General features: G+C 44.4%; 1 protein-coding gene across 3 annotated transcripts in view; it reads left to right on the top strand.

The window, feature by feature from the left end:
• The window catches only part of GRIA1 (glutamate ionotropic receptor AMPA type subunit 1), a 125,581-nt gene that overhangs the window by 37,727 nt on the left and 78,083 nt on the right, over positions 1–9,771 (top strand). The window lies entirely within an intron of this gene.

The following is a 9,771-nucleotide window of genomic DNA, read 5'->3' as shown; positions in this document are numbered from 1 at the left end:
CACCAGGTATTTTCCCTGGTGTTTCACGGCGTGCAGAGCTAGAACAAATCCTCCGTGCCAGCAGTCTCCAGTGGATTTGAACATGAGCTTAGAAGCCAGGAACACCTGGTTCTTTCATCAGCTTTGATACAGGCTCATTGTGTGACATCCAAAAAGTCCCTTGAAGTTTGTTTTTGGGAGGTACTGAGTGATCACTGCTGCTCAGCACATCTGAAACTAGCCCAGTCTGGCCCTCCGTAAAACACAGCCAAAAGCTCCTTTGAGCTCACCGAATGAAAGGCATGTTATGAATGCAAAGTTTATTATACGTCTACCGTGTAATGTCATGTGGAGTCATAACATAGTAAACACTGCAGATATTCCAAAGACATAAAATCTTATCTGTAGTAAACACATTCTGAAGCTCCTCACTGAATTACTCTAAACCTCTGATGTCCCTCTGCAGATTTTGGTTGAGTTTTGGCCCTTGAAGGTATTTGTAGACTGATGCCATATTTCTCTACTGAATATCTGCCAGATCCATCAGTCCCAGGCCCTTCTGTTACCAACACAGCAGATGCACTTAAAGTTATGAAGACCAGAGTAAGCAAAACTAAAGTGTTTAATCTATTATTAATCAGTCAGTTGCAGAAATGATAGGGCTCTGGGGGACCTCAGAAAGACATCAATATTTATGGCCTTGTTAGCAAATGCCACTTTTTTTTTTTTTTTTTTTAAAGAGACAAGGGGATTGTGAAGGATGTTTATGTTTCAAGTCATTCCATAAAGAGCCAATGTCATGTTTTAGGACAGGAGGATTCAGAACAAGGTATTTAATATTTATCACAAAGTATTGAGACTTCCACTGTATGTCTGTTCTTCTTGGTCTTGTATTCAAGCTTTCACCTTCTCTAGAAGTAGTGACCCAAGCTGAAACCAGAGCGCCCCAATCACTTCAAGCTTTCATGTAGGGAATTGTAAAAAATGAAAAGATAAAATCTCCCTAATTCCATTTGCCAAGATAAATCATATAAATTCCATAAAAGAGAAGCAATGAAATATGATTTCCGTTCCAAAAGAGCTCCACCCATTACAGGCAATTTTTTTATGGATTAAGTGAGACTAAATAGTTCGTCTTGCAATGCTTGTGCTTCACAGTGTTTTGCAGTTCTTTCTTGAGTTTGTTCCTTGACATTTTCTGCACCCACCCTAGTGATGCTGATTTTAATATGACTGTTATCCCTGGTACAAAACCTTCTTAGCTTGATTAGCTTTTACCTTCATATACTCGTGAGTTGTTTTTTTCACACAGTTTTCCTTTTGTTGGGGTTTTGGGTTTTGGTTGGGTTTGTTTTTTTTTTTTTTCAACTACTTCTCTTATCATTTTTATGAAACCATTTCAATGGTTATTTTTTATATTCCCTTTAGTCCTCTTTGCAGTTTCTGAATTTTTGCTAAAGATCTCTTCCCTGGAGTAGGAGAATAATCTCTCTCATCTCAAGATCACTTCAATGCCACCATCATTGAAGCAACCTCTCGGTTGAGCATTATTGTTTTCTGTTCCATGCAGGAGATGTTGAGGAAAAGAGCACTGGAGCAGAGAGACTAAAATCCAGGGGGAAATGGGAGGATAAACTAAATAAATCAGACAATAGCACTGTGAAAAATCATGTAGTCCATGAAAGGAGCAAAGAAAAGAGGAAAGAGAGAAGACATTTCAATGGAAAGAAATGGAGACCAACCCCTAGCCAATGTAGAGTTGCCTTCAGGTCATTGATTTCATCGCTTACCTTTCTCATGCCTGTTCTTCCCTTTCTTTCTCTTGATCTGGTCACTGATTTTCCTTCTTTCATACCCAGCACAGGCTTTTCTAAATAGGAAAAAGAGATATACAGCACATTAATTCACCTTCTAATAAACAAGCAAACAGAAAACCCACCAACTTGGGCATGAGTCCAGCAGCACAAAGCCGTTAGGGATCAATGGAGGGTCTCTCCCCATGTAATTTGATTGCAGAAAGTCTCGTGGTGTCTCTAAATTGTTTTACAGAATCTGGCAGCTTTTCAAGAGCTCCCTACACCATGTATTTGCCTCCTTTAATCATTCTGTCCCAGGAGCTTGAAGCTTTGTTCTCCTCCTACACGTGAGACCTATAATCACTGTGGCTGGAGACCGGTTCGTTGTGCTCTTTGTGTGTTAGGGAATGAGACGTGAAATCCCTCCACCTCTGCTCTCAGGAAGGCTGGAAGATGTGTTTCATGGGTACTTCCCTCCACCTCTCTCAGGTGGGTGCTGGCCTCTCATGATGGCTGAGAGATCCCTCTGGAAAGGTGTGTATGAATGGTGTGTTGTCATGAGGTGCAACGGAGCCAGACTCCAGGGATGGACCTGCTCTTTCCAAACACAGCCTTAGCATATTCTTGGAACTGTTCGTAATCTCACAGCTCCGAATCTACACCTGCAGTGGAAAAGGAAAGGCTCAAATGTGGTTTTTTTCTGGACTGAGCTCTAAGAGGTTTGTAGTATTTGCCTACTATACTGGCTGCCAGATTGGTTGGAAATAATCAAGCTGTACTTAGATAAAGCCAAGCCTGGAGCAGAAGCTGAAGAGATCTGTGCTGTCTGTGCAAGAACTTGACCTGCAATGCCACGTGCTGTATGCTTTGGAAGCATCACATGTGGCATTAATGAACCTTTTTTATTTTTTTAGTTTAAAAGTACTCAGAACTTAACTTATTTTTCCTTCATCCTTTAATTTCATTTGGCTTTCCTGATTTTGTCCCAGAGTTTTATGCTTACTGCACTGCATTGTGGCTGATGTCAATGGACCACTTCTCCAGCAACATTGTTTTCTTCCCCATTGCTACACCCCAGACCATCGCAGATAATGACAGATTTCTGTCTAGAGGTGGTTGAAAGCTTGTGGAAAATTTTCTCATTCAAAATAGGTCTTTGCCATAAAAGATTTTTCCTTCTCAAGGAAATAGTATTTTCAATAAATGTTTACTATCATTTTGCCATTGCAAATCTGAAATAAAAGGTAAACGTGGAGATTTTTTATGTACGCTCACACTTTTTGCCAGTTTGCCACTTACCTCCCACCTACCAGTTGGAAAACAGGGAAAAAAACCCAGCATGTGAGGCCAATCTCTACCTATTTTCATATTTCTCTGTTTTCCCATCTTCTCTCCACAGAGAGAAAAGTACTAAAAATCTATGACTAAGGAAATAAAACTATTTTTATCAGTTTCCCTGACCAAGAGGAAACTTAAGGCTACTTGAAACAGCACAAAACTAAATATTCTTGTTTCATTTTCATATTTCCATCAGGAAAAAAAGAAGAATGCTTTTTTTGATGTGATTTCTTAAGAGGAGAAAGTAAGTTGGTAACTCTTTTGTGTTCTCTTCTGAGTTTCGAGGTTATAAAAAAGATTTGCAATTTACATAAAACCCTCCATGAACTTCCTAAACAAACACTTTCCAAAGTTTGAAGGGGGAGTGTGTGCATCTTCCCACCCTCACTCTCTCCTTTCTTCCTCTTTATTCCATCTGCTTCTAGGACAATCACTGAAATTACTGCTTGCAGCTCTGCCGCAGGCTTTGTGCATCTCCAGTCGCCTCCTCTCCCTGCAGCCCTCTCTGCCCGGTGGGCACCTGATTGCCCTCACACTACACTAATAAATGGCACCCACACTTTAATAAATGCCATTCTCTGTTTATCAAGACCTCAAAATTTTTTTAAAAGTCATTGACTTCAGCATACGCCAAGTTTGCTCAGTCCCACAGGGCAGAGCTCCGTGTTTGGTAATATGAGGTATATAGAAACTTTCAAATGCCTTGGTTTTCTCTACTCCTTTCAGAAGAGATTGTTCCATCTTTATGCAAATGGTGGGGACGTTTATATCTGCTGCTTCTCTCACACCGCTCAGCCAACATCCCCTTCATCTGCCTTACCCAGGTATAGTGGAGGAAAGCATCAGGCAGGCTTGTTCCTGGGAGGATAACAGCTCATGCAGCAGTGCTTGCAGTCCACTAAATATTCATTTCCCTGTGCTTTTTGTATCTGTATTACAGATATGTAATTCCTATCAGACGTGTCAGGTGTTCAGTGTCTCTGGAGACAGCCGAACAGTGGAGGCGGGAGACTCCGGGAATGTAAATGTGTGCTGAGGAAATGTGAGAGTGGTTTCTGCATGCCACAGCGATCAAAATAGATCCCTAGGTGCTGCGCCTGCACTTCCCGCGCGGAGCTGGGAGCTCTCTGCTCCCTCTCATCTCTTGCAGCGGCATGAATGTTACAGTCAAAAAGGAAAGGGCCAGGGTAGTTTTGTTGCAATACCTGTTAGCAACTCAAGGAAGAGAACTGTGGAGGTGATGGGTGGACGTAAGGTTGTTGCGTGAGACCCACCTCTCTGAGGCACAAAGGGAAGGATTCAGTTTTCTTACCCCACTGCCTCAGATGGGGAGACAAAGCCATGGAGCAGAGTGTTTTGCACTATTAACTTCTTGTGATAGAAATAGCGTGCTGGTGCAAGAGGGTGCGACCGAGCCTAAACTGCACAGCGAACACAGGAAGGGACCTCAGGTTGTGCTCTCAGACAAAAATGATGCTCTAGATGAAACCAGGTCTGCTTTTGCTCCAGTGCTCCCTTTGGAAAGTGATGCCTGAGCTGCTGTCCTCCTGTGGTTACAAATCTTTCTGTGGTTCACAGCCTGCCTTTATTCATGACTAGTTTATTCTCACTTGTTCTCATGCCAATGTTGTCCTTTAGCATCAATAGCTCTTCGCTAATGTTTACCCCTCTGATGTTTTTATAGACAGCAACCCATCCTCTCGCAGCCTTTGCTTCCCTGTACTAAACATGCCAGATCTTTTAAATCTCTCCTCATGAGACAAGCTCTCACTTTTCCAGGACAGTTACCCAAATATCCAAGGTTTTACCCCCAAATACCTCGTCTACATTAGTTTGTCTGGATTTTAAAAAAATGCTGGTTTTACTGCACTGATGGCAGGTTCACATGCATGTGTCAGGCTTAGTGGAAAATATGTGCTTCAGGAAGGGTAATAATGGTGTGTGTGACACACAAAAGTTCCTGTGTGTGCAAAACGCGCTGTGGGATGCTGCGTGTGGCTGTGCATGCGTGTGGAGGGATGCTGTCAGCGGGATCATGTGTGCGAGACTCTGAAAAGGATTACTCAGTGTGCGAGGGGGCGTTGTAAGAAGGATTTTGAGGTACGTGACACTGAGAAGTATTAGTCCCTGTGTAAAAAAGTGTGCGCTTGTAGAAGAGAGGGAAGATAAGTGGGTGGCTGCCCGTTGCACACGGAGAGAGATTAGCCTGTGCGTCTGCGAGCGGGATGATAAGGAGGGCTGTTTCTGAGAACGCCGCTGTAAAAATCTGGGATTTAGCTAATGGAAGGATTAATGTGTGTGCATGTGCGTGTGTACACACACCCCTGGGTAGGACATAGTAGGAAGGATTTGGGAGGTGTGTGGCAGAAGGGATTTGGACATGCTGGGAGGGCTGCCTTGGCAGGGGTGCATGCCTGTGCCCCTGCTCATAGCACCCCGGGGTTGTTCACAGCTGTGCAGGTGCCTGTGACAGTGGGATGCAGTTTGGGGACACATGGAAGGCTCCTGCACCCGCAGGGATGGGGTCACAGAAAAGCCAGCCATGCCCGGTGGGTAGGAAGGATTACAGGGCAGTGCTGAGCCTGACGTGGAGATACTCGTGGAGCAGGTGACCAAGCAGGGATGAAGCTGGAGTATAGCTGGAGGCACGGCTGTACCTGTGGGAGCAGGGGAAGGGTGAGCACAGGAGTGGCAGTGGGGAGGAGAGGGCTGGTGGCTCAGATGCTCTGTGGCACAGGGGGACACATCATCCCGTGAGCAGGGCAGGATGGAGGGTGTGCACTGTGCTGGGTGGGGGTTGTCCGGGTGCGGGGAGAATGCAGTTTAAGTGTGTTTTTCTCAGAAGACAGGGCTCTGGGAATGGCAAAGCTTCCCGTCCGCAGCTGAGCATGAACGTTGGCAACACTTCCATTGATCCCGTGTTCTCCACCTCTCACCTCACATTTATCCCTGCTCCTCTGGCTGGCTGCCAGCACAGTACCTCTTCTAGGGGGGAAGGATACTGGCAGCAGTCTTAGAGCAATTTATGATCCAGAGAACCGGTGGAGGGTCGATTGCATCCTGACACTTATTTTTTAACATTCTGACTTAACGCTAAAACTTTTTCCCCCTTCTGCTTTTCCATGGGAAAATTGGGGTGTTTTGTCAAAATCAGCAATTTCCTACCTTTGATTAAACCTCGGTTTTCATTTGGAGGGAAAAAAAGTGTTGAAAAATTTCAGCTAGCTTTATTGTCTGCAGTATGTCTGAATTGGATCTGTTCCATTGGCATTAGTTTCATCTCAGAGACACTAAAAGTAAAGCCTACTGAACCTTATATGATAAAATGAACTAAAATAACTGGGGTGTCTAGGGTAACTTTTCTTCAAAAAAGTTGATCCTTTGCTTGTCCAGTAGACCATTTGAATGTTTGCTTTCTGTTTAATGAAAGAGCATCAAAAACCTGGCCAGTTGCTTTGTAGCTTTCAAGAATATATGTATTATTTAAGGAAGAAGGCTAGGACCCAAGCAGCTGCAGTCTGAGATGCTGTGCAAATATAAGATCTCATGCCTAGAAAATAAAGTTGGGAGGCTTTCAACCAGAAGTGAAAAGTCTTTATTAGCACCAAAGAAAATGTCCTGCAGAAGCATGATCCTTAAATATAGAGATTGCCCATAAAATGGGGCCTTTATATCTTTCTTAAAGATACTGTTTTCCAACAAAAGGCACGTCAGCGTGATGCAGGAGTAGGGTAAGTTCTATGGCAAAGGAGACCAACTTTCCCTCCTACATCGTCATTTGACTAAGACCCACAGTGCACATTGCATGCATCTGGCAGAGCCAACAGGGATAAGGACTCCCTTTTGCTCCATTGAGGACTGGAGATGGGGCAGACTTGCAGTGGGGCTCACAGAGGTCCCATCCCTGTCCCACAGGGAGGGATTTGTTTGTCCCAGAAACCACTGCCCAGCAGTAGTTCTGCTCAAGAGCCACCAGCCTGGCACCTGGCTCTGTGCTGGAAGTCAAGCATGGCCATTGTGATTAGATAGCCCTTCTGTTTTTTAAAAACTAACAAATCATGGCCCTGAGAGAGCCATACAAGAGGAGTCTGAGGGGACATAGTTTTGTTCTGGTAAGGTCTTCAGTCTTTCAGGCAAGAAGTCATGTTATCCTCCTTCCTTTTAGAAACCTTTAGCCCAGCATGAATCAGCAGGGGGATGAGGTTGAGCTGTGAGAGGAATTGCAATGGGTTTAATGTTAGAGCCAGTACAAGTTCCATTTCAAAGTGCCCACTCAACAGCTGGTCACAAAATCCCCAAGCCTTGGGTGAGCTGCCAAGTCTGTGTGTGCTTGGAGAGGAGCATCATGCCCATTGCAGTGCTGCCTTGTTCTGCTGTCAGCGCATTCCCTCCTCCGAAAGGATGGGCGACAAGAGCAAATGGGGACAGGGAGTGCCCTGTGGAGCAGTCACCATTCACTGGGGAAATGCATTTCACTGGTGAATTGTGAACATCCCACTAGTAAAACATTGCAATGGGCCCATTCTTCACATTGTTCCTTGACAAAGAGGGGCTCGTGTGAGTCCCTCCCCAAAACTGTTGTGTGGCTTCGCACAGGTGACTGCCTCAGTCTGTCCAACTGTGAAATGAGGTTAAAAATCTTCATGGAAGATAGGCTGCCAGGCTTCAGGCAGAGAGGTTTGAAAAAACCTTTCTTAACTAAGAGAAGGCAGGATTAAAGAAGGACATAGTGTTACTGTCTTTATCCATTCAGAGATAGAAAAGACAGCGACCCAGAAGTTGAAAGCCCATTTTTCTCCCTCGTCTTATAGAAATAGGCACCTGGCCCTTGGATCTCTGAATGCTCCTGCACTCAGCCCCCCTTCACACTCTCTTTCATCCTTGTTTTTCTCTTTTAAAGCTCCAATTGATTTTGAAGTTAAATTGGCTGTTCCTCCACCATGAACCTCAAGCTTGCATCTCCTTTCCCCATTCTCCTTCTCCCTCCCAGCTTTCACATCTCCTCAAGTTTCTGTTATTTCCCATACCTTTGCTTTGAAGGATTTCCAATACAGATGTCAGTTTCTTAAGGGTCTTTTATCACAAATTCCTTTTGGTTTCATGCCTGAGGACACTTCTGAGGAGAACCTTGGCGACCTATGCTCAAGCAGACATGAAGCAAGTATACTTTACAAGCAAGTCACAGCTGGCTGCACACGCAGATCGGGTCCTGTATCCCTGAAGCCTCATTTAGGAAGCATGTTGTGTTTCCCAGCTGGCAAAACTAGACCATACTTAGACTCAGTGTGATTCTGTTGGGGTCTTTGCAGTTACCAGGGAGACTGTAATGTAGACAACTTTTCTACACTTAAATCAAGTGTCTTTCTTACACTGCATAGACTATTTTCTCTAACCGGGTAGAAAGTGGTTGATTTTATCATTAGTCCAGTCCTTCCATGAGAGATTTAAGAATCAAGTTCACAGGATGATGCAAGTGTATTATAGCCACACATTTGCAGCTGGGCCATTGGGTTGGTGCAAAGTGCACGTGCACAGAGGACCTCTGTCAAACAAACCTGCCCCACATGGCGTCCCAATTCTTCCAGTCTAGACCTGCTCCACAATGTCAGGAAAGCATCAGCCCTTAAGAGTGCCCTGATAAAAGCTATCACAGGAGACATTCTTTCAGCATATGTGAGTTAAGGCCCAATTTTCAAAGGCTGCATGCACCATATGGCTTCCTTGTGTGCCTAGATCCCAAATCACCTTCAGATCATTCCAACTTCTCTTCTTTAAAGAGACATGGTAGTCAACCAAGTCATTTAAGCAGATTTCGGAAATGCTGCTAAGGCTCTCAACTGACACCACTCTACTGTCAGGACTAGCAGTGGAGGAGAATGATCACAACAAATGTTTAGGAAATATGACTGCAGATGTTCACTGCCATGTTAAATATAGGCAGCCAAAAATAATTTCTCTCACAGGGACATTAATCTTTTCTCTAACAGGAGGGTCAGGAACTCAAAGTGAAGGCTAGACACTCCTCTCTGCTACATTCAGCACCTAAAGTGGGTTGCAGTACAGAAAGAAGAAAATCACAGCCCTCACTGGTTTAGCTAGAGCAATCCCAAAGGTGTAAATCACAGGCTTTTCCATTGCACCCTGGTTTATTGTGCACACCAAGAGACAGAGGAGTCTGCCCCAGGGAGTTTCTTTTTGCCTTTTTCCTTCCAGACCAAGTCTTTATTGTGGTTTTGCCCATTGGTGGCAGCAGCCTCTGCCCTGGCAACCTTCTCTTGTAGATGGCAGTTCCACCTGCCTTTCCTCTTGGAGGCTTCTGGAATAAATGGTGCCTTAATTAGGTTAATTATACCTTTAGCCATCCATGTGCTCACTTTAGATGTACCATTAGAGTCCACTACACAGTGTAATTTCCTCAGTTTTCCATGTGGGAAGCAAATCTAACACCTGATGTGTGACACTCTCCATGGCTCAGTTGTCTTGCACAATATTTGTTAAATTCAAGGACTGTTTTCACTCCTTGAAAACCCAGTGCTCTTGGTGTCTCTCTGTTCAAGGCCTGCCTGACCCAGGGTGGCCAGTGACTCTGATTTCATGGACAAATGTATTTCATCAGAGGCATCTCCCTGCAATATCAACAGAAGGCTTGAGCAACATC

The sequence above is a fragment of the Balearica regulorum genome, chromosome 14, assembly GCF_011004875.1.
Source record: "Balearica regulorum gibbericeps isolate bBalReg1 chromosome 14, bBalReg1.pri, whole genome shotgun sequence".
NCBI lineage: Eukaryota > Metazoa > Chordata > Aves > Gruiformes > Gruidae > Balearica > Balearica regulorum.
Note: the sequence above shows the minus strand (reverse complement) of the source record. Positions and strands in the feature narration are given on the sequence as shown.